This window comes from Felis catus, chromosome F2 (genome assembly GCF_018350175.1).
Source record: "Felis catus isolate Fca126 chromosome F2, F.catus_Fca126_mat1.0, whole genome shotgun sequence".
In the NCBI taxonomy this organism is placed as follows: Eukaryota; Metazoa; Chordata; class Mammalia; order Carnivora; family Felidae; genus Felis; species Felis catus.
Window position 1 is genome coordinate 28,481,162 of NC_058385.1, and position 21,926 is coordinate 28,503,087.

Sequence of the window (21,926 nt, forward strand, 5' to 3'; positions counted from 1 at the left end):
CTGCCTCAGACTCTGTGCTGACAGCACGGGTCCTGCTTCGGATTGTCCTTCTCCCTCTCTCTCTTCCTCTCTCTCTCTCTCTCTCTCTCTGTGTGTCTCTCAAAATAAATAAACATTTTTTAAAATTCAGTTCCTCAGTCACTCTAGCCACATTTCAAGTGCTCAATAGCCACATGTGGCTAGTGGCTATGGCATCAGACCGTGCAAATACAGAATATTTCCATCATCACGGAGAGTTCTATTAAACTTGTATTGAAACCAACATTGATCTGTAAATGGAGCAGAATACAAGGGTCTTATGATGAATGTTTAAGACAACATGCAAAACTCAGTAAATGTTTGTGCTTGCACCTCGTGCTTTGAGCTAACCCTCCAGGGCCTCCAGGTATACCAATTCACCCTCCCCTTGCTGCGAGTGATTCAGCAGGAAAGGCTGAGAAGCACTGATAGCGGTCAGCACCTAGAACATTGCATCAGGCACCTATCACATACTGCTTAATCGGTTTCATGAACCAGAGGGAACACGAGATTTTGAGGTAAAGGCTATTCTCTTGGACTCCTTCTGCTTCTGAGCAGCTCCCTACCCACAGGCAATGATAATCAGTGACTTTCAAAGGCGGAAAAGTAAGTTTGACATTTTTTTTTCCACTCCAGGTCTTCAGGACCCCGGCTTCCCTTCCCTCCCATCATTTGGCTGAGCTAAAAGAACTGGTGGAGAATCACAGGCAAGCTTACCCAGTTCCCTCCAGCTTGAAGACAGGCCAGCTCTTCTCAGAAAGGGGCAAATGTTTTTGACTCAAGGGTTCTTTCCCGAGTAATTTTAGCATTTATTAGTCATTGTGTGCTCTAGAATACTCGGGTGTCTCTAAGGACCTCCTGCTTCCTGCGCCCGATGTTTTAACCTCCACCCCACCTTCATGAGGTTCATGCAGCTCAAGAAGAATGCACTCTAGTGCAACAATTGACTGTATCTTGAGCACAATAAGTCAATCTTTTAAAAAAAAGGGGGGGGGTGTTGAAAGTCAAACCTTGTAAAATAATTCAGACATTTTATAGTGTTGTTCTGATTACATACAATTCCCACAAGAAGGGAAGTACCTTTAAAATAAGGACTATTCAATACTAGTACAGGATTTCCTCTTGTTGTTGATAATTTCCTCCTAACAGAAGACACGACGTAGTCCAAACCAGATTCAAAGGAGGTGTCCAGAGACAACGCGGCATCTACATTCTGCAGGGAACATTGTTCGATCTAATTGATGTTTTCCTTGCAAGGCAATAGAGTGACTGAAACTATTTTTATCCAGAACAAAATAGGTTCCCTCACAACTTATGATTCCTGCATCCCCCGCCCCCAGCTAGTTTTATATATAGTCAGAATCACAACGTGTACCTTTCCAAAGTCAAACAATTCCATGAAACAAGTTATAAACAATAGGAAAACTGAAATGCCAAACTATGTTCTCACTCAGCAGGCAAATCTTTACCAGCCATTGAGTTTTGAATTGTAGAAATTCTGGTTCAAGCATTATATGTTCAATGGATTCTGTCTTCTCAGCCGATATGGTGTCTTGAAAAGGATCCTCAACCTTCATGAAATTGAATATCTTTTTCTTTGCTAGGGACATGGCAGATATATCAATCAGTTTAAGTTACCTGTAGAGGCCAATGCCTTTAGTTATATACGGTCAGTTTCTCTCAGCAGACAATAAACCTTGACTCTTGTACATGCAAGGGCAGTAAATCAGTAAGCACGTTTTGGAAGAACATTTTTCCAATTTCCTCCCTTCAGTCAGAGAGACACAATTCAACCTTCACAATCTGGCCTGACTTTCTAGAAATAGACTAAGGTCAGCCTTTTGTCCAACTGCATAAACATACCTTATGAAGAAGGTGGTTCTTACTTGAGCTTGAATTAGATAAAAGCTATGGTGATGAGAAATACAACTGCCCAGAAGGGGGGGAATTCAGCAAAATAGTAATAGGAAACATTTAAGAGCCTATCATCACACAGACTTTTTAGAATGTTAACACGAGAATGTCATAAAGTAGGATACCAGTCAGCATGGCCCCGAGTTCAATTCTGGGCATTCAAGAAATGTTTTTGAATGAATAAATGAAGAATGAATGCATAATCTGATTCATTTTTCCAGGCATATTATGTTTTCCAGGTTACACCAGCAATCCGGTGGTTAAAATAGACTTACAATAAGAGCATAAAAACATTACTTCTTTGGCTTCATTTACTCCCACTACCATGTACGTAAAAGCTAAGAAGCGGGGCTCGAAATTCAGATAGAATATTACTCGCTGTACTCGCAATACTTACTCGCTGTGTGCTAGCCCTGGGCAAGTTACTTTCTCTGGAAACTCAGTTTCCTCATCTGTAGAGCAACTATAATCATGGAACCTACTTTATTGTGCTGTGAACATTAAAGGAAATAAGGGTGTAGAGAGCCAAACCAGACGCCCGGCCCATCATAATCATATGCTATTATAAACTATTACATTATTATAAATTTGATTATGTATTATTAAACTATTGTTTTGTGCTGATTATGGTGGCCCCTCTCAACCCCGGTCCCCTCTGGCTGGTTTGTTTTAGTGGCCCAGAGAAGGCTCACGTGTTCTTTTGGCCTCAAGGTGATATTGTTCTCTCCTACTTAACAGCTGCTACCAAAGTTGTCCCTGTCACCACAACACTGCCAAGACCACAGGAGCATCGTGTCTTCCCTGCATCCCTTCCGGATGCTTTGCACTCAGAAGACTCCCTTTGCAGGAGCAGGGACTGTTCCATCGGGCTTTGACGGTGACCTGTGGAGAAAACATTCTTCATCCCAAATCATGCCGGGCTGTGGTTGAGCCTGGAGTTCTCAGTGCTATACGATAATTTCAGTGAAATGCTTTCTTAATATTCTGGACCCTCTTTATTGCAGACCCGACATGGACCCTTGGGGATGGAGCCAGAAGAAAATCTAGATGGCAGATACCACGTTGTGTTCAAAACAACCATTGTCTTCTAAGGCTGTTGTCCTTGTCTTACTGTTTCCTCTTCCCCTGAGTTCTTCTGGGAAGTCACCTGAGTCCCTCCTATAAATCATCTTCTCTCCCCTAGACCCCCGACTGGACTGCATCCTTAGGCAGAGCCAGCCTGGGGACCCTGACTGAGGCCTATCACCCGGACCCGACCCTGAGGTCAAAATGAAGAGCAGTTCTTCAAGTTTGAAATTATTTGGCCAAAATATCGTGAAATACTACATGAGAAAATACCAACGTGCAAGCCCAGATCCCTGCAGAGGCTGCAGAAGGTTTTAGCAAGTGGAAGATGCCATTTGTCCACATTACTAGTCTTATGCAAGGGGACCGCTGACCTCAACTCATCAAGGTCCCACAGGTTACAGCTTTTCAGTCTTCTCACTCCCCAGATAATACTTTTTGCCCCAGGGCAGCTTTGTCACATTGGACTTGCAGCCTCGGCTACACACTGTACATATGTCATTGTCACCCTTGCATCCTGAGAGCCGAAGGGATTTATCACTCAGCAAGAAAGGACTTTTAGTAGAAACCTTAATGAAGCCCACTTAGTACAACCAGAATGTATAGGGCCTGAAGCTTATATAATTTTGGAGGCTACTTTAAGCATAAGAAAATAATTTCTTGGGGTGCCTGAGTGGTTCAGTCAGTTAAGCAATCTACTCTTGATTTCGGCTCAGGTCATGATCTCCTGGTCATGAGACCAAGCCCCACGTCAGCCTCCACACTAAAGCTTGGAGCCTGCTTGGGATTTTCTCTCTCCCTCTCTCTCTGCCCCTATCCTGCTTGTGCTCTCACTCTGTCTCTCAAAATAAATAAACAAAATTTTAAATAATAATACTCTCTTTTTACAAGCTTTACAAACATACTTGACCAGGTAGACACATGGCCCTCCCCGGCTTCAGAAGGGGCCCCAGCAGTGCAGAGCCCTGAGGCCTCGCCATGCACCCACCTCCCACTTAGCTCTTTGTCCTTCCTGCTGCCACCGCCCCCTCCCACCCCCCATCCCTGAGTAAACGCAAACACAAACACTCAGTCCCTCAGTTGATTGTTTTAAAGCTGGAGATAGCTTTGTGAGTAGTTGGGGGTGGGGTGCCCCCCCATCATTCATTCTGCCAGCCGTATGGAGGCTGATCACAAACACACCCACAAGTAACATTTTTGTGTCATTTTAACTTGATTTGGTCCAAATTCCTAATTTTCTAGTAGTCTGGAAATTTTCTTTTTGTTTCTTAGCTTTAAATTTCGTTTCTCTGCTGTTACGTATGCTGAGAAACAATCTTTTTTATCTTGTTACACTGAGCATCCTTGCAGCCCCCTCCCCCAACCGCAGAGGGGAGGGGTGCAGTATTGTTTTGTTTTGTTTTGTTCCTAAACCCTACAAATAATAGAAGAAATGATATTGTTTGTATTGGGTGCACCTGCTTCCCTAAACCAGGGTGAGGTGTTTTGTTTTTTTTTTTCCTCTCCACCCCCACTGTCCTTTTATCTCGGCTACGCATGCTTTGTTGTTTGGTGGGAATTTAAGTGGCTCCTGCTTTCTTAGGGAACTTCCTATCCCAGGGAATTCAGAGATTCTCCCCAGGGGCCCCCAGAGACTGTATTGTTTTATTGCTCCCACCTTACCTCACCCCCATTCCACATAAATCACATAAACACGCACCCAAACATGCAAGATGTTTTTAAAGGAGCAAAAGAAATGCAATTTTGAAAAGGTTTCCTGCATGTGTGTGTGTGTGTGTGTGTGTATGGTTGAATATGTGTTTACATACATGTGTGCAGGTTACAAAAAGAGAAAATATAAGTGTGTGTGGTTTTCTGTGTGCATTCTCTTAAGCCTTCAATACAACAAAAGTAAATCTGATCATTTCTTCTATTGCTACCTTTGCTTTTCTCCAGGTTACAAGACAGCCCGAGGTGATCAGCAACTTGTCACACCCTCTTCTTTGTTCCAGGCACTTCTTTCCCCGGCGCCAGTCTCAGCCCCTGATTTGGAGTCTCTGGATAGCACCTACCACAAAGCCGACCCCATAGACTATGCTGGCTGTACAGTACAGCGAGAAAGGCAGTGAGCCCTTCTAATTCCATTTTGTGAATCATGCCAGAATCATGCCCTGCGTCATTTTTGCACCCCCCGCTCCTGGCAAAGAGCCTCACACACAGGACATGCTCGATATACATTTGTAGAACGAATATCGAGTGATATGACTTTGGGCTACTCACTTTGTGGCCCTGGCTCTGATATTCTTCCTGGTAAATAAGTCAGATGATTCCTTGAAATTTTGTTTAACACAATTATGATGCTCTTTGTCTAAAATGGATTTGGATTTACCTCTTCATATCAGGAGTAGATGCATACAACAGAAAAAAAATAAAACTGTATCTCAGGAAAGATGAAATTCCCTCTCATGTAAAACAAGTCCAAAAGCGGGCCTTTCGGAGTCCCAAGCTCTCATCCGGGACCCGGACCACCATCTTTCTGCATTGGCATCCTCAGTCTAGGAGAGATGCAATAGTTAATAGCCAACATGTCCTCCTACTAGATCAGCAGGAGGACAAAGTATAGGAAGATAAGAGGTCCCCCTCTGCAGCTGAGCCCCAGTGCTCTGTCCTGAAAATGTCACCCAACATTTTGCTTGTATCTCATGGGCCAAAATGTTGTCACATGGCCAACCTTGCCTGCGAGGACCTATATATATTCTTTTAGGTGAGCACAATATTGCCCCAAATAAAAACTGGGGTTATATTACCAAGGAAGAAAGGGAGAATGGATATCGGTATCTAGCAGCCATCTTGCCATACCTGTTCATCACTCTTTGGCCAGATTTGCCTCTGAGGCAGCTTTTCCACTATCTGCCTCTTCTTTAAGATCTTTTTTTAACGTTTATTTATCTTTGAGACAGAGAGAGACAGAGCATGAATGGGGGAGGGTCAGAGAAAGGGAGACACAGAATCAGAAGCAGGCTCCAGGCTCTGAGCCGTCAGCACAGAGCCCGACGCGGGGCTCGAACTCACGGACCGTGAGATCATGACCTGAGCCGAAGTCGGACACTTAACCGCTTAACCGACTGAGCCACCCAGGTGCCCCTTTAAGATGTTAATTAAGGTTTCTCAAATCCTGATGACATTTCGCCAGTCCTTGAACAACATGAGCAAAAGGGGGGGAATGCATTGTACTTCTCTCTCTCTCTCTCTCTTTCTCTTTCTTTCTTTTATTTTTTGCATTGCACTTTTCAAATACTAAGTTTATAATTAAATCTATTTGGCTTAAAGGCATGCCCATTATTTTGTGGGTATATCATTTTTTCCTATCTTTCACATGAAAAGTCGTTTTCATCAAATGTTGTTCAGGGAAGGTGATAGTTTATTTTTACTGATGACCTTAGTGTGAAAAATACAAAATTGTGAACTGTATGTCAGTCACCTGATTTTTTTTTTTTTTTTACCCTGGCCCTTCAAATTTAAAAAGTCCTTCACATTTAAAAACAAGCGATGCTTAGGGCTTCTTTCCCCCACCTCCCTCCTCTGAGGAAGAAGGATGAGGAAAGTAGACTAGAAAAGTCTGTGCCCCATCAGTAATAATAGAGAAATAGAGAACAGAGTTGTGGTTCATCCCAGAGGAACATAAATCTCAGCTCTTGATGTCAAGGGAACTGCATGAGAGGGATGTCCTCAATATACCGAAATGAGGGCCTGGTTCCTGAATTCTGCCTACCTCAGATCAAATGCCGCCCCCAGAACATACCCGCTGAGTGATATTAAAAAGTTACTTAACTATGCCTAATTTAAAACTGTAAAAGGGGGATAATAGTCGAATCTCTCAAATGACTTTTATGAGGATTAAATTAGAAAATACACATAAACAGAGGCACCTGGGCAGCTCAGTTGGTTAAGCATCGGACTCTTGGTTTCGGCTCAGGTCATAATCTCGCAGTTTGTGAGATCGAGCCCTGCTAGGGATTCTCTCTCTCCCTCTTTCTCTGCCCTTGCCCTGCTCACTCTCAAAAAATAATAATAAAAGCCTTTGAGGCCAGTACATTATTTAAAAAAAGAAAGAGAGTGCATATAAACAGTTTAGGGGCGCCTGGGTGGCTCAGTCGGTTAAGTGTCCGACTTCGGCTCAGGTCATGATCTCACAGTTCATGAGACAGCATGGTTCATGCTGACAGCTCAGAGCCTGGAGCCTGTTTCAGATTCTGTGTCTCCCTCTCTCTCTGCTCCTCCCCCCGCCCCACTTGCGCTCTCTCTCTCTCCCTCTCTCTCAAAAATAATAAACATTAAAAAAAAATCAAAAAGAAATGGCCTAAGAAGATTGCACCTCTACCTTGACTTTCGAAAGCTCTGCACAGCACTTCTGATTCTAGCACACTGAGCGGAACTTAGCCTCATGATCACACCACACCCAGAGGCTTAGAAGACTGGGTGTATTGCTGTCCTGTAAAAAAAAAAAAAAACCCTGAGATTCTGTTAATAAAAAAAAAAAAAAAAAAAAAAAAAAGGACAGAGGGAGAAGGAGGAGTGTCACAGGCATACAGTAACCTTTGCCATCGATAGGATTGTTGATGGTGTTATTATTACGGAAGACAGGACTCTGGGAAAGGGGATCAGGTGGAAGCCAGAGATTCTGAGAGTCACCCGTGTCACAGGTGGTGAGGAAGCTGATGGGGGCAAGAAGAGTTCTGAAGGAGTGACAGGATCACATATCCCAGAATCATCTAGGGGCTAGTTAAACACATAGGCCTCCAAGGTTCAAACAACTCCTCGCGCCCCCCCACCCAGTTCAAATTCAATAGATCCGGGCTCAGCCAAGCGCCGCAGAGTCTGATGCAACAGGCCCACGAACCAGTCTGGCTCAGGTGCAGGTTACTTCTTTGCCGGCAGTACCTATGGGATTTCTGCTCCAATGCAAGTACAGCGTTAGGACTGACCCCAGGCCACGGGAAGGCGTGATTATAGAAGAGTCTAAGGGTTTTTTCCCTCCCCTAAAAATTCACCTAGAGATCGAATTTTTAATCAACTTAGAAAGAATAGGCATATATATTGTGTTATTTAATTCCAAAATAATTGATCTAATTATATTACATTGCTCAGAGTGCCTGATATGAAATAGCAAGAATATAGAAACACCTTTATTACCATAAAGATATTTATGTAAGTGTAAAGAGAAACCACGACAGGGGCGCCTGGGTGGCTCAGTCGGTTAAGCGTCTGACTTCAGCTCAGGTCACGATCTCACGGTCCGTGAGTTCGAGCCCCACGTCGGGCTCTAGGCTGATGGCTCAGAGCCTGGAGCCTGCTTCCGATTCTGTCTCTCCCTCTCTCTCTGCCCCTCCCCCATTCATGCTCTCTCTCTGTCTCAAAAATAAATAAACGTTAAAAAAAAAAAGAGAAACCACGCACGACAGACTTTGCAAGTTTTGCTCAAACACCAATGACAGTCACTGCAAAGTGAGGGTTGATGAGACCAACGTTTGCCCACACTACACAGAGCAGTTTGCTTTTGAAGAGATGTCCCAGGGAAAGCAGGGATGTCAGACCTCTTACAAACTGGGCCCGTAGTGGGGTTCAGATTCTTCTGCATGGCTATCAGGGCAGGCTCTCAGGGGGCCACACCCTCCATAGTAATAACTTCCTCACCGCCAAACCCCCAGGGATGCTACCCACAGCCCATGAGCGAAGTTGGCTCCGTCCTTACTGATCTACTGCCAGACGACAGGCCTCAGCTAAGAGAACTGCAGGGTTTTCTCCGGACTCACAGGTTTGGTGCCGAACCCCCTCCTCAGTCCGTGTTCTCCTGCTCCTGGCGGCCCTGGCATCTGACGTCGCTTCTCCGTCTCCCGTTTCTGACCTCCCTTGGCCCTTAATACTTCACACCCAGGCACGTTTGCTCATTGGCCCCTTCGTAATCAATAAGTTTCCAGTCCTTCTGTGTCACCTCCCAAATTTAAACCAACTCTGTCTGCCCCCCATCTCGACGCCGCCATGCTTTGTGCGATGTATCTGCCTGGGTCAACCCGCCCGGTCAGCAAGAATGAGATGCTTTCAGTAGTGACACAACAGGAAGAGCAGGCATACGTTTGTACAGAAAAAATTCCCCAAAGCACCATTGTTCCTTTTTTTTCTGCACACAGTTTTCACTGGTGCTCTACACATAGCACTGTCCTCATAACAGAGATAAGCACAGGAAGGAAGGAAGGAAGGAAGGAAGGAAGGAAGGAAGGAAGGAAGGAAGGAAGAAGGAAGGAGAAGAGAGAGGGAGGAGAGGAAACAGAAGAAGGAGAGGAAAAAATATTTACCAAAAAATAGATGCCATTCTCTTTGGAGGTCTTGCAAACCCCAAGCCCCAGAAAGCTACTGTTGCAGTCCCATGATGAGATAAAGCATGTTCGCTTGAAGTGGCTAGTTAACCAAGTCACACATTCCTGTATCCAAATGATACATGCTTTCATGGAAAAGGAAGGTTAGGTCAACTCAAGGGAAGTGCCAGTGAAGATCAACGTTGACAGTGAGAACCGCAGCTTATGTCCTGGACATTAAATGTTACAGGAACACAGAGCAAAGTGAAGAAGCAGGCTGGAGGAGACAGGAAAGGAGGCAAATCTTCTAGACCAGATTACCAAGAACTCAAGGTAGGTGGGATCTTTTATTAAGAATTGGACTAATCCTGGGACATCTGGGTGGCCCAGTTGGTTAAGCATCCAACTTCAGCTCAGTTCTTTGATCTTACCATTTGTGGGTTCAAGCCCTGCGCTGGGCTCTGTACTGACAGTTGAGACCCTGTAGTCTGCTTCAGATTCTGTGTCTCCCTCTCTCTACCCCTTTCTCTCTCTCTCTCTCTCTCAAATAAATAAACATTAAAAAACAAAGAATTGGACTAATCCTGCATGACTCCTTTGTTAGCTGTTTACCACTTGGCCCCACTTTCTTCTTCTGACAGTCTATCTCTGCAGGGAGTGCTTAGCTACACACAGTGGACCCTTGTGCCGTGTTTCCTTCAGAGGGTAGCTGTTGACTTCCCTCTGCCCAGGAGAAGATGTCTACAAGCCACATGTCTGGAGCTGGGCAAGAGGGCCAGTTTCACAGCTCCTGATCAGCAGCCACAGGTCACTGTCTTCGGAAGGGAGTCAACTCCAAATCTACAGAAAAATGAACGTTAGGCCAACTCAAGGGAAATAGCACTGAAAATCAGCATTGACGTTGAGAACCACACTTTATGTCCCACCCACCCCGATTGCTGAGCCAAGTATGTTGCTCTTTTACAAGCGTCCTGAGTAAAAGCCCAACATCCACAGCCTGCTTGGTGTACTTGTGATCACCCTCACCAGCAACCTGCCTCTCAGCAACCGGCCTCTCCCCTGTTGCCTGAAGAGTTTGCCCCAAGCTCCACACCACTCTCCTTTCATTTTCCTACAGCACTAACAATCTGGGCTGTGCGTTGTTTGAATCGTGTGAACGATTTTTTTTTGGGGGGGGGGGGACAGAAAGAGACAGAGCATGAACGGGGGAGGGGCAGAGAGAGAGGGAGACACAGAATCAGAAACAGGCTCCAGGCTCCGAGCCATCAGCCCAAAGCCTGACGCGGGGCTCGAACTCACGGACCGCGAGATCGTGACCTGGCTGAAGTCGGACGCTTAACCGACTGCGCCACCCAGGCGCCCCTGAACGATTTTTTAAAATATTAATGCCACCTCTAGAACATCTGATTTAGCTGGTCTGGGGTGCAGACTGGCCATCGGGGTTCTCTCAGTCTCCCCAGGTGACTTTCACATGCGGGCAAGTTGAGGTCAGCCATCCAAAAAGGCATCGTTAACAGGAAGTTAGTGTTTTCAGACTCTAGCTGAGGTTTGAGGGGGTCATGAAGACATAATTAATGTCAGAAGATGAAAAACAATTCGAAACTCTTGTGTCCTTGAAAACATCCCTCAGTCTGTCCCCTCCTTTAGGCAGTTCTTCCTGCTGCAGAGAGATTAACACCAGCTACCACTCAATTTCACCTCTGCAGGTCCCTCTCTGCCCCACAAGCCCCCTTTCCTCCCCAACCCAAGTGCCCTGCCTTCAACTCTGGCATTTCTTCACACCAACCTCAGCCATAATATAATATAATAATATTATAATATAATAATATATAATATAATAAGCAACGCCCCACAAAACCACAGGAACAAGAAGCTGTGAGGTTAATGAAGGGACTAGTTGAACCTCTGTAGCGGGCCAGCTGGGAATCTGGAAATCTGGGAATCAAGCTGTGCCTTCCAAAGACATTCCACCTGCTCGTGGTTTCATGGTCCAATTACAATATATAGGGATAGATCTGGATGCTCTGACTGGCTAGGACTTCCAGGAGTACACAGGGGTTATAGGATCTCTGGTTAGCTGGCACCTCTTTCTTTCCCCCAGATCTGGCGAGATTGGATAGGAGAAGGAAACCCTCACCTCCCAACATTCTGGAATGGGGTGCCTCCCTTCCCTCATCTGTTGTCCCTGCTCCCATGCCCCCTATCCCTCTGCTTCTCTACCCTTTCACCCCAGCCCTAACCACAATGCAGAAGCTGAGGACTTTCTGTGGCCCAGGTAAAAATGAGAGGTGAGCAGGCAGAAGACAGGCTTCGGTTACTGTGCTTTGTCATGAAGAGCACAACGAAACTGCCATGCCTCACATGTCACAGCCACACACACCCACCACCGTGCTGCCCCCACCCACCACCACACCAGAAGACGCCCTCTCCTATGTGGAATTTGGTGTTCCTTGGAGGCCCTCCAGATCAAACTCAAATAACTTTTTCAATTAGTATTCGTTTTTCTTCCTGACACCCCTATGATATGCCAGCCACTGCACTAAGTACTTTAGACACATCATCCTCATTTATCCTCACAGCTACCCCAGCCCCACGAGGAAGCTTCTGTCAATACCGCATTTCTCAGAGGAAGATTAAAGCTTGACAAGTTTATGTAATTCACTCGGTGTTTCAGCTGGTAATCTGAATTCGTGCCAAATTTAATTCCAGACATTTCTCTATAATAAAAGAGCTTTAGGTTTAAGACCATCTAGATCAGTGGTATTAAAGCTTTTTGGATTGTGTGATATTGTTACTTATTATAAGATATACGTGTGTCCTATATTTGGCAGAGTTCCTAAAACCCTTGAAATTCCCTAAGTGATAAGTGCATTAAAGGTCTTTTGATTTCCATAACAAGCCCTTTTCAACCACCCCTGCATTTATGTTAATAAAATGACTTCTGGAAAAAGCACCTAGGATGTAGGCTGGTTGCCAGAACCAACCAAGTAATTAGACAGCTGAAACTTTCAATCCCACCCCCAAACTTCCAAGGAGGGGAGAGGGCCTGGCTATCAAGTTCAGTCACGAATGGCCAATGATTTAATCAATCGTGCCTACGTAATGAAGCCTTCCTAGAAACCCAAAGGGGTTTAAATGCTCCTGTACGCGGGCTCCTTGTGTACCTTTTCATCTGGCTGTCTGTATCCTTTATAATAAACTGATAAACTTAAGTAAATGTTTCTCTGAGTGCTGCAAGCCACTCTAGCAAATTAATGCAACCAGAGAAGGAGGTCATCGGAACCTCCAGTCAATAGCCACTAGGTCAGAAGCACAAGTGACAAACTGAACTCGCGATTGTCATCTGAAGTGGGGCAGGGGGTTACAATCTCTTTAGGAATGAGCCCTTAGCCTGTGGGACCTGACACTATCTCCAGGGAGACAGCGTCAGGATCGAGTTAAAGTGTAGGACACCCAGGCAGTGCCCCCTGAGAACTGGAGAATTGTTTGGTGGCATGGAAAACACACACATTGGAGATTGCTTACTCTGTAGGATGATTTTGAATTATCTCTAACACATCTAAAAATTGACATCTAAAATTTTTCCTAGGTTTAAATAGTGCCAAATTTTGCAATTTTTATGGTATATCATTGATGTCTAAGGTGACATTCAAGGGCGTCAGGGAAAGCAAGATACTATAATGACTCGATGCCAGCCATTGCCTTTGTTGGAAATTCAAGAACAAGTTCCTCTTAGTGGGAAATGATACATCATTCCATTTTCTCTTTGAATTCCTATTGCCATTCCACTTCCCCACAGAATTTGATCCTAGTAACATTTTTATGTTTGGAAGTATTTTCTTGATCTAGCCTAATTTTCTCCATTACAGATGTGCACATATCTGTTTTTATTTCTTGTGACCATAAAGCTCTAAAGTATGGAAAGAATGGAAAGAAGGAAGGAAGGAAAGGAGTGAGGGAGGTATAAGGGATAGGAAGAAAGGAAACAAGGAAGGAAAATTCTAGATTGAGTTATTAGTACTATACCGTTGATCAAATAATGTTTTGATAACTTTATTATTAAAAGTAAAATGCTATTGTATGTGCATCTCTTTGCCATAAAATGAATAAGGCTTTTGCCCCCAAAGTAGCTCATGTAAAAGTAGATGAATATTGCCAAAAGTCTCATTCTGATGATTCATCACCAAAATTCTTAGTAACGTCCCACCAGCTGAGAATTTAGGTCAGTCTTCATTTTAATGAAAGCAAAGAATCGTAAAGTACCTAATTTTCCAAAAATATTTATTACACAGTCATTAGTCAGCCCCTTTCCCAATTTCCAGGAAATATACTAAAAAGATTTACCAAGTCTTATTAAAGGAACTATTAATTATTCCAGTTTCTCTTCTACCTAGAGGGACCTAAAGGCAGAGTATTGAGAATAACCGGAAAGAACTACATCAGTTTAAGGCAAGGGGGGGGGGGGCGGGGAGCAAGAAAGCCTTCTGGCATTCACATTTCTTACTGATGCTCTCTCTGCTTTGTTCTTACCTGACTCCTCAGAGAGGCTGCAACCTTTAACAGCATGTTGAGGATGTAAGAAGCAAGGTTATTAAATCCTCGTTGCCATCATTCCCACCACCCCCTCGATATCTCAGAATTCAGAACATATGAACATGAACCAAAACACCCCATTTTATAGCTCATGTTCTGCCCATAACAAAATACATGTTAGACAGGCAGAAATAGGAAACCAAAGGTAAGTTGATGGTGCCCCAATTATCGTTAAGGAAGACTTCCCTGAAGCCAAGTTTAAGAACTGTCCCTTTGTTTGGTGTCCTGTAAGTTTCTGTGTCCCCAGGTCTGGGATGGGTAAGGGGCCCGGCTTTCTTTTGTAATACAGGGGGAAGGCTGCCAAAGGCAGGGAGGTGGGAAAGTTGAACTTGCAAGTCAAGAATTGTATACCTGTGGTGGTTTAGCATTTGGGGATCGATGCTTACAGAGCATGTGTCTGTGTATCCTTCGCCCCTGGGAAGTCTTAGAAGCCCTAGTCTATTTCCACCTGAAGCTTTTGCACAACATCTAAGGTGGACCAGTGCCTGCTTCGCTGCCCTCTGCTCAGGGAGCTCATCTTCTCCCAAAGGAGTCCGTTCCATTTTCAGGTTACTGAAGTCATTAGGAAGTGTCACAGGAGACCCTCTACCAAGTTGAAACCAATCAACCGATGAACTGAGTTTGTGGGTTTAAACGGCAACAACACGGATTTCTGGCCTGCCTGATCGAACCCTGGCTTTGCCTCCTAACGTATGACTTCGGACAAGTGTCTCCACCTTGCAAAATCTCAGAATCAGATCCTAATGCTGACCTTTCAGGATCACCGCTCTGAAAGATTGAAGATGATGCATACAAAGCCCCGAGCCCAGCGTCTGGCACATTGCAAGCGTTAAATAAAGAACTGTTGTCATTCAACAGATCACTGAACTTTTTAACTGCTCCATCATCCAGCTCACATTTCTACAACTGTTCCGGAAGACAGTGAGACACTTAGTGAAATAGCTCCCTGAAGCACAGGTACATTATTCTGCAGGATGCCCCAATGGCCCAGCGCGGAAGCCTTTTCAAAAAGAATGAGGTACGCAAGGAACAAGAGCAAGTGTTTTTCTTTGCTTTTTATACGTGCTCCAGGTGACGAAGTGAATAATTTGTCTTAAAATTTTGCCTTGTATTAACATTGAACTCAGTGATTTACAGTATAGAAAATCCATTTTCTTAAAAAGATCCAAGATTCTAGAATCTCTTCCTGAAAGACAAAAGGCTCCACCGTTCCCCCAAATCACCAGCACTAGTAAGGCAATCTCGTGCATAAGCTCCTTCCGTTTACTGAGGTCTCCTTCCTTTAACTGTGTGCGCACTTCTCCATGAAGTAAGGAACAATTAATAAATACTTTGGGGGATTGGAGGGGGGTGTTTGTTTTTTTACAATAACTGCCTTCAACCATATTCTGACAAATCTTCTGCTTTCTTTTTTTTTTAATTTTTTTATAATGTTCATTTATTTTTTGAAAGAGAGAGACAGGGCATGACTGGGGGAAGGGCAGAGAGAGGGAGACACAGAATCTGAAGCAGGCTCCAGGCTCCCAGCTGTCAACACAGAGGCCGATGCAGGGCTCGAACTCAAGAACTGCGAGATCATGACCTGAAACGAAGTCAGATGCTCAACTGACTGAGCCACTTAGGTTCCCTTCCTTCTGCTTTCTTTTAAGGACATCTTAGAATAGTTTCTCGTCATTTTCCATAAAGGAAGTCAGTCCATGTTAAAATGCCAATCTCCTTTCTCATCTGAAACTTGCCTCCCATCCCATGATCAGCTTGAATGTGGAGAAGGGCCCTTGGGAAACGGAGGGAAGGCACTGTCTGCCCTTTGTCTCCTTCTCCTCCTCCAGAACCTTGGAAGGTAGGAGTAGGGGTGGTCCATGTCCCAGGCCAGCTCCGCTTCTAGAGTCCCTTCACCCCTTCCTTCCCAAGACTGACTACTCTGGTGTTGAGGGGGCGAAAAGAGAGAACAAGACATCTCATATAAGTTGAGGGGAGGGACAGGAGCCCGCTGCTCACTCTGACTCTGTTGCTTTCCCTCTGATGCCAGAGGCCTCTGCTGATGCGATGCTTTCCAAATAGATGATGTGTGGTATTTGGGGGGAGATGTTTAGCTTCACTCTAGTCCCCTTCATCTCTAAGAACCCTGTCCCATATAGGAGGCAGCTGGCTCCGCCTTCAGCTCTGACAGTGGTCCAAGCCCCAAACCCACTTTTTGTGAATCCTGTAACCTCAGGAGAGCCACTACGATCCCTCGTGAAACCTTTCAGCTTGCCGACTCCCCACAGAGAAGGGAGAGAAAAGTACCCCCAGGCCAGGTCCACATACAGGCATTCCTTTGCTTTTCTCCTCCCTCAGTCTTTTCATGTAAACTAGGATGGGGTGAAGTATGGGGGCTATTGTGGAACATGGCAGGGATAGTTTGACCTCCTATTAAAAATTGTGAAGGACTGGGGGCACCCGGCCGGCTCAGTCGGTCAAGCATCTGACTTCGGCTCAGGTCATGATCCCATGGTTCGTGGGTCCAAGCCCCACTTCAGGTTCTGTGCTGACAGCTCAGAGCCTGGAGCCTGCTTCAGATTCTTGTTTCCCTCTCTGTCTGCCCCTCCCCTGCTTGCGCTCTGTCTCTCTCGCTTTCTCTCTCTCTCTCTCTCGAAAATAAATAAACATTAAAGAAAAAAATCACAAAGGAGGTATTGGGCCCCAGTTGGGCTTTGGTTCTTTAGAATGTGGGGTACCTACTGCTCTGTGCCCTCAGCAGAAAAAAAGCTGCACTCGGAATCCTGCCTCAAACCCATTGCTGCTTGATGGTCAGAATCAAGGTCATGAATGACCTCCCCACACAATCCAACATTGTCTCTGTTCTCTGTGAGATTGTGGGTCTCCACCTGAGTACCACTGGCCTCTACTAATATAAGGCTCCGTCCTTGCATCTTAAAGCAAGAATTTTCATGTCAGTCCCTCAGCCTCCAACTTATTCCAGACTGTAGTTCCTTTGAACTTGTCACATTGAGTCTAAATATTTCATCCGTATTGCTCTCCTGTGAACCCTGGGTGGATGTGGTCTGTCCCCATGGTAGAACTTCTATTCTCTCCATTTCTATGAATGCAGATGCTGTGCTCCCCCACCCCCACCTCAAATGCTTGGACTAAAATGTGGCAAGATCCAAATGCTTAGACCCCTTAACTGGCAAGAAGGTGGAGGCGATCATGAATTCAGTACTGAATGCCTTCAGTGAAGAGTAGGGTCTTTTGTGGGGAATATAAAAAAGTGGCCAAAGTCCTTCAAACCACACTAAGCATACACAAAAAAGGAAATAGTCTTGAAGAATGGAGATCAAGTTGGATTTCTTTTAAAGCAGAATTTTATAGTAGTGATGAGAAACTACTGAAGTGAAACATGAAATTACCTTCCCTGGTAGTTTTTTGTTTTGTTTTTTGTTTTGTTTTTAATGTTTATTTTTGAGAGAAAGACAGAGTGCAAGCAGGCGAGGGTAGAGAGAGAGGGAGACACAGAATCCAAAGCAGGCTCCAGGCTCTGAGCTGTCAGCACAAAACCTGACACGGGGCTTAAACTCAGGAACCGAGAGATCATGACCTGAGCTGAAGTCGGCTACTTCACCGACTGAGCCACCCAGGTGTCTCCCTGGTAGTTTTGAAGATAAAAGATTGCAGGGGAGTGGTGGATAGAGACATCTGTTTGGATCTGCTTTGCTCTGCTTCTTAGTGGTAACAAAGGGGATGGATTGGAGTCACTAATTCATCCAACAAATATTTATTGGGTGTCTCCTATATGTTAGGCACTGTTTAAGGGACAGACCTCTAAAAGTGAACAATCAGGCAAAACAGACATTAAACAGATAATTGATGAATTGGATATTGGATGTTCTTTCAGATAATGCTACCTAAACACTCTGGAGAAAAACAAAAGGGGAAAGGGGGTAGGGGGTGGCAGGAGGGGACAGAAGGCTCAGTGGTGGGTTATTGTTTTAAGTAGACTTCGAGGAAGACTGCATGGGAAGGCAGCTTTGAGCAGAGTGCCAAGTAGACTACAGATCATGGCTGGGTTAGAAGATAGCCTGGCGAGGGGAGAGAACATTCCAGGCATAGGGAAAGCCAATGTACAGACCTGGAGGTGAGCATATACTTGGCATGTTCCAGCAACAGCAAACAGTGAGTATGGCTGCAGCAGAGGGATGGAAGGGTGAGCGATAGGAAACAGAGTCTAAGAGGATGATTAAAGGCTCAGATATGTCATTCTTTAATTTTATGATTCAACTCCACATTCATGAACAATCCTACGCACCACAGACAAAACCATGCCCTAGGGGAGATAGTAAAACACACACACACACACACACACACACACACACACACACACAAAACTAACCTAGAAGTAACTACAGAAAATTTTTAGTAATCAACTGTCTCAGGGGGACCCGTCATCTCTTTCGGCCTAATATGAGGTTTTTCAGTTTCTTCTGCTAAATCAAGCCATAGACCACCCTAACAACTGCTAGGAATCATTAAGTTTTCAAATTTAGGCATGGTCTTTTAACTTGAGTTTATGCCAAAACCCAACATACAGCACTTAATGAAAAATACTAATGTAGTAAATAGTAACATAATGGGCAATTTTACAACACAAGTCTAAAGAAGCATAATATTACAGCCTATTAACACAAAATCCTGAAACCTGCCCATGTTCCCCAGACCCACCTCAGGACCGCTGTTTACCCTGGATTTCTCTGGGACTTGTGGATCTGGGGCAACGATTCTGCTACAAATACACGTCAGTCCGTACAGACAGCTTAAACAGAGAGGCCTGGGTTTCTTTTTCTTTTGCTTCCTTCTCCCCACTCACTGCCCCTGCCCCATAACAGAACACTAAAGCATCTGAGCGAAAAGCCCTGCAGTTCATCAAGATCAAGGCAGGCATCATGTTTCAAGTTGAGGTTCAAAACAGCTTGCTCTTTGCTGAGACTTCTTACTTCCTGAAATCAGATGGCGCCTTTCAGGACTTGAGCGTGCTGAGTCATGGCAAGCCACACACCCGCTCTTTCATGCAAGGCCACCGGGCTGAGACCCCATCTTCCTCCCTGGTATAAAGTGAACACAAGGACCCTGTGGAGCGCACCTTCAAAAGAAGTTCCTGTGAAGTGCCAGACTCACAAGGAGAAGAATGATTTTACCTTCTCTCTCCTTGAGGAAATTTGACAACTCAGAAGTAAATAAGAAAACCTGTGCCCCTTATCTTTACATGATATTCTTTACACGAAACCACCTTCAGCTGCCTGATTACTGCGTTGTTTATGTTAAGCAAGTGTTTACCCATCAAGCGTATTCATAGGCCATGCATGACAAAGATACTAGAAAATTCTAGCCATTCAGATTAGAGCCTAGAGCCAGAGAAGCTGAGAGATGGCTGCTGCCCACAGGCCTGTTCTTACCTGCAGGTAGGCTTTGGTGAATTAGTTACCAACCCATATACACTGGATTGTTTCACATGAAAATCTAAAATTGGACATGTTCTCAAAAACTTGAAAAATCTGGCAACACCGAACCAAAATTCCTATGTAGGAACAACAGGTGTGGCCCTTCAGGCAGACCTTCAGATGGAAAGTGCTGGGAACATGCGTTTGGTCGGCACCCACCGGGCCAATGGCCCTGCATCTTTCCCCAATAGTGCCTGTCCTTGTGAGCATGCGCCCAGGACCCCCATCGAGTCTAACCACTCTATCTGACAGATGAGGAAAGCCCGGGCCAGAGAAGTTTAAATGTCTTGCCCAAGGTCATTCAATTAGGTAAAAGCAGAGCAGGAATCAGATTTGGGTCCTCTTCCCAAGGCACCCCCATTCCCCAGAGCTTCGTTCAGAAAGAAATTGGGCCACATTTGAAGCAGTGTCTCAGATGATATTAGCTCTGAAGTTATTTTAATTATAAATCATCACTGGAAACTAATGAAGGCATCAAAGCTGTGATACTCCTATAGACCAGAAGGGCTGGGGAAAAGTATAACCAGGAGATATAACATTTTCTGAGGGATTTTAAATATAAGTAATCTATATTTAAAATATCATGATTTTAGCGAGTAACAGAGCAGGGCAAAAAAAAAAAAAGAGCTGAATAAAAATCACATCCTAATTTAACTATACTGAATAAATTAGAAATGACACTTCTTGGATTTTTCTGTAAAAGTTTTTTTTTTTAATGCAAGAATTCTGCCCATCTATCATTCATGTCATTACTTCATGGTAATACATATAATAATGAAAATAAATGAGTAATTATTGAGACCTTTCAAGATTCTTTGTGATGAGTAATATTTTCCTCATAAGGGAAAACATATGGGCCATCTAAAAAATTTTGTTTACAAGGGTAGAAATACTACAAATGTACATATAGTATAGAAGTATGCTGATGCTAAAGACCCTGATGTTCTTTTTTTTTTCTTACTGTATCAGTTCAAAATAGAAATGAGTTTTCCTACATTCATTTTTCTATATACCCCCGGCTTATCATTATAATTCCATCCTGTTTCCCGGGAAGACCTCATTCCACCTGCATTATTTCTACAAACCAGTCACCTTGGAGGGGTTTAAAAAGACACCAAGGGCACCTGCGTGGCTCAGTTGGTTAAGCGTCTGACCAGCTCAAGTCATGATCTCATGGCTTGTGAGTTTGAGCCCCGGGTTGGGCTCGGTGCTGACAGCTCAGAGCCTGGAGCCTGCTTCGGATTCTGTGTCCCCCCTCTCTCCCTCCCCTGCTCAGGCTCTGTCTGTCTCTCTCTCTCAAAAATAAACATTAAAAACATTTTTTTTAAATAAAAAGAAGCCAAAATATTTATTTGGAAAACTGTGTAACCTCGAAAATGACTGCCCCGCACCCCGCCTCCAAAGACAAAGTACCAGGCAGGTGATGATACAGGGATCACAGACGTGACAAGCGGATGGTGCCACATGTGTTACAGCGCCACAGCGCTTTCCGCACAGCCACCAAAATGACAGGCTTTCCTTCTTACCGCATTAGCAGCCATCTAAGCCTAGGTATGAGTAAGACAACCTAAGGCAGCCTGAGCACAATGCTGCTCGGTAATGCTTTAATGCCATTTGAAATCACGGGGCTAAAATTAAACTGACACTTGGCAGAAATTACCCTAACACTTTCCATCACAGCATTATGATGGGCAGAAAGTACGCGGCCCAGGCAGCGCTGAGAACAGAACCGGGCAGCCCCAGAGGGGCCAACATGCAAGGCCACGCAGAGAAACTTGGAGTGAGAGCTAAAGTTGGAGACCCACAATCACGAAAATGTGGCAGTCTCTGGTCCCTTCCCAGAGACCCAGAAGGCGCTGCTCGAGTTCAGAGTCCAAACTTTTCTCTGCCTTCCTGTCTTCGTTTTTCAATCAGAGCGGGGAGGAGGAGCTCTGTGGCTGGGCAAAGAAAAGGCAAGCTCTATTTTGTCATCTGCCGGAGTGGGTTTTCTCCCTCTCCTCCCCACCAACCTCAGGATCAAGGCAAACTTCTTCCAAGCCAGGAGACAGCACTCCTCAGCTGGCGGGATACTTTCAAGGCAATAGGAAGGCACCCCTCTCCCCCTGGGGCCCAGATTACTGCCTCTGTTCTGGCAGCGTTTTGTTCTAACCTAAAGCATATGTCAGCTTTGTCACTACACAGCTCAGTCAAATGCATCTAAAGGGTTAAGCAAATTCCTTGAAACAAGACAAGGAAAGACTCCTGGAGCTGTGCAGGTGCAGAATTACAGCCTGCCACTGCTCATCAGGCCAGATTCCCCAGCCCCTGCATGGGCTTTCAGAGATGGCAGTGTTAGCTTTTCTTGTGCTACCGTTAAAAAAAAAAAAAAAGGGGAATTTTCTGTTCTCTTAGCACAGGACCATGCACACAGTAGATGCTCTCAGAAAAAAAAAAAAAAAAATGTTGGTCAACTCGGTTTTAAGAGATTTCGGCAGAGTTCTCTCCCACCCTGCAACTCCCAGCCTGACTTGAGTCGCCCTAGCCCGCTGAG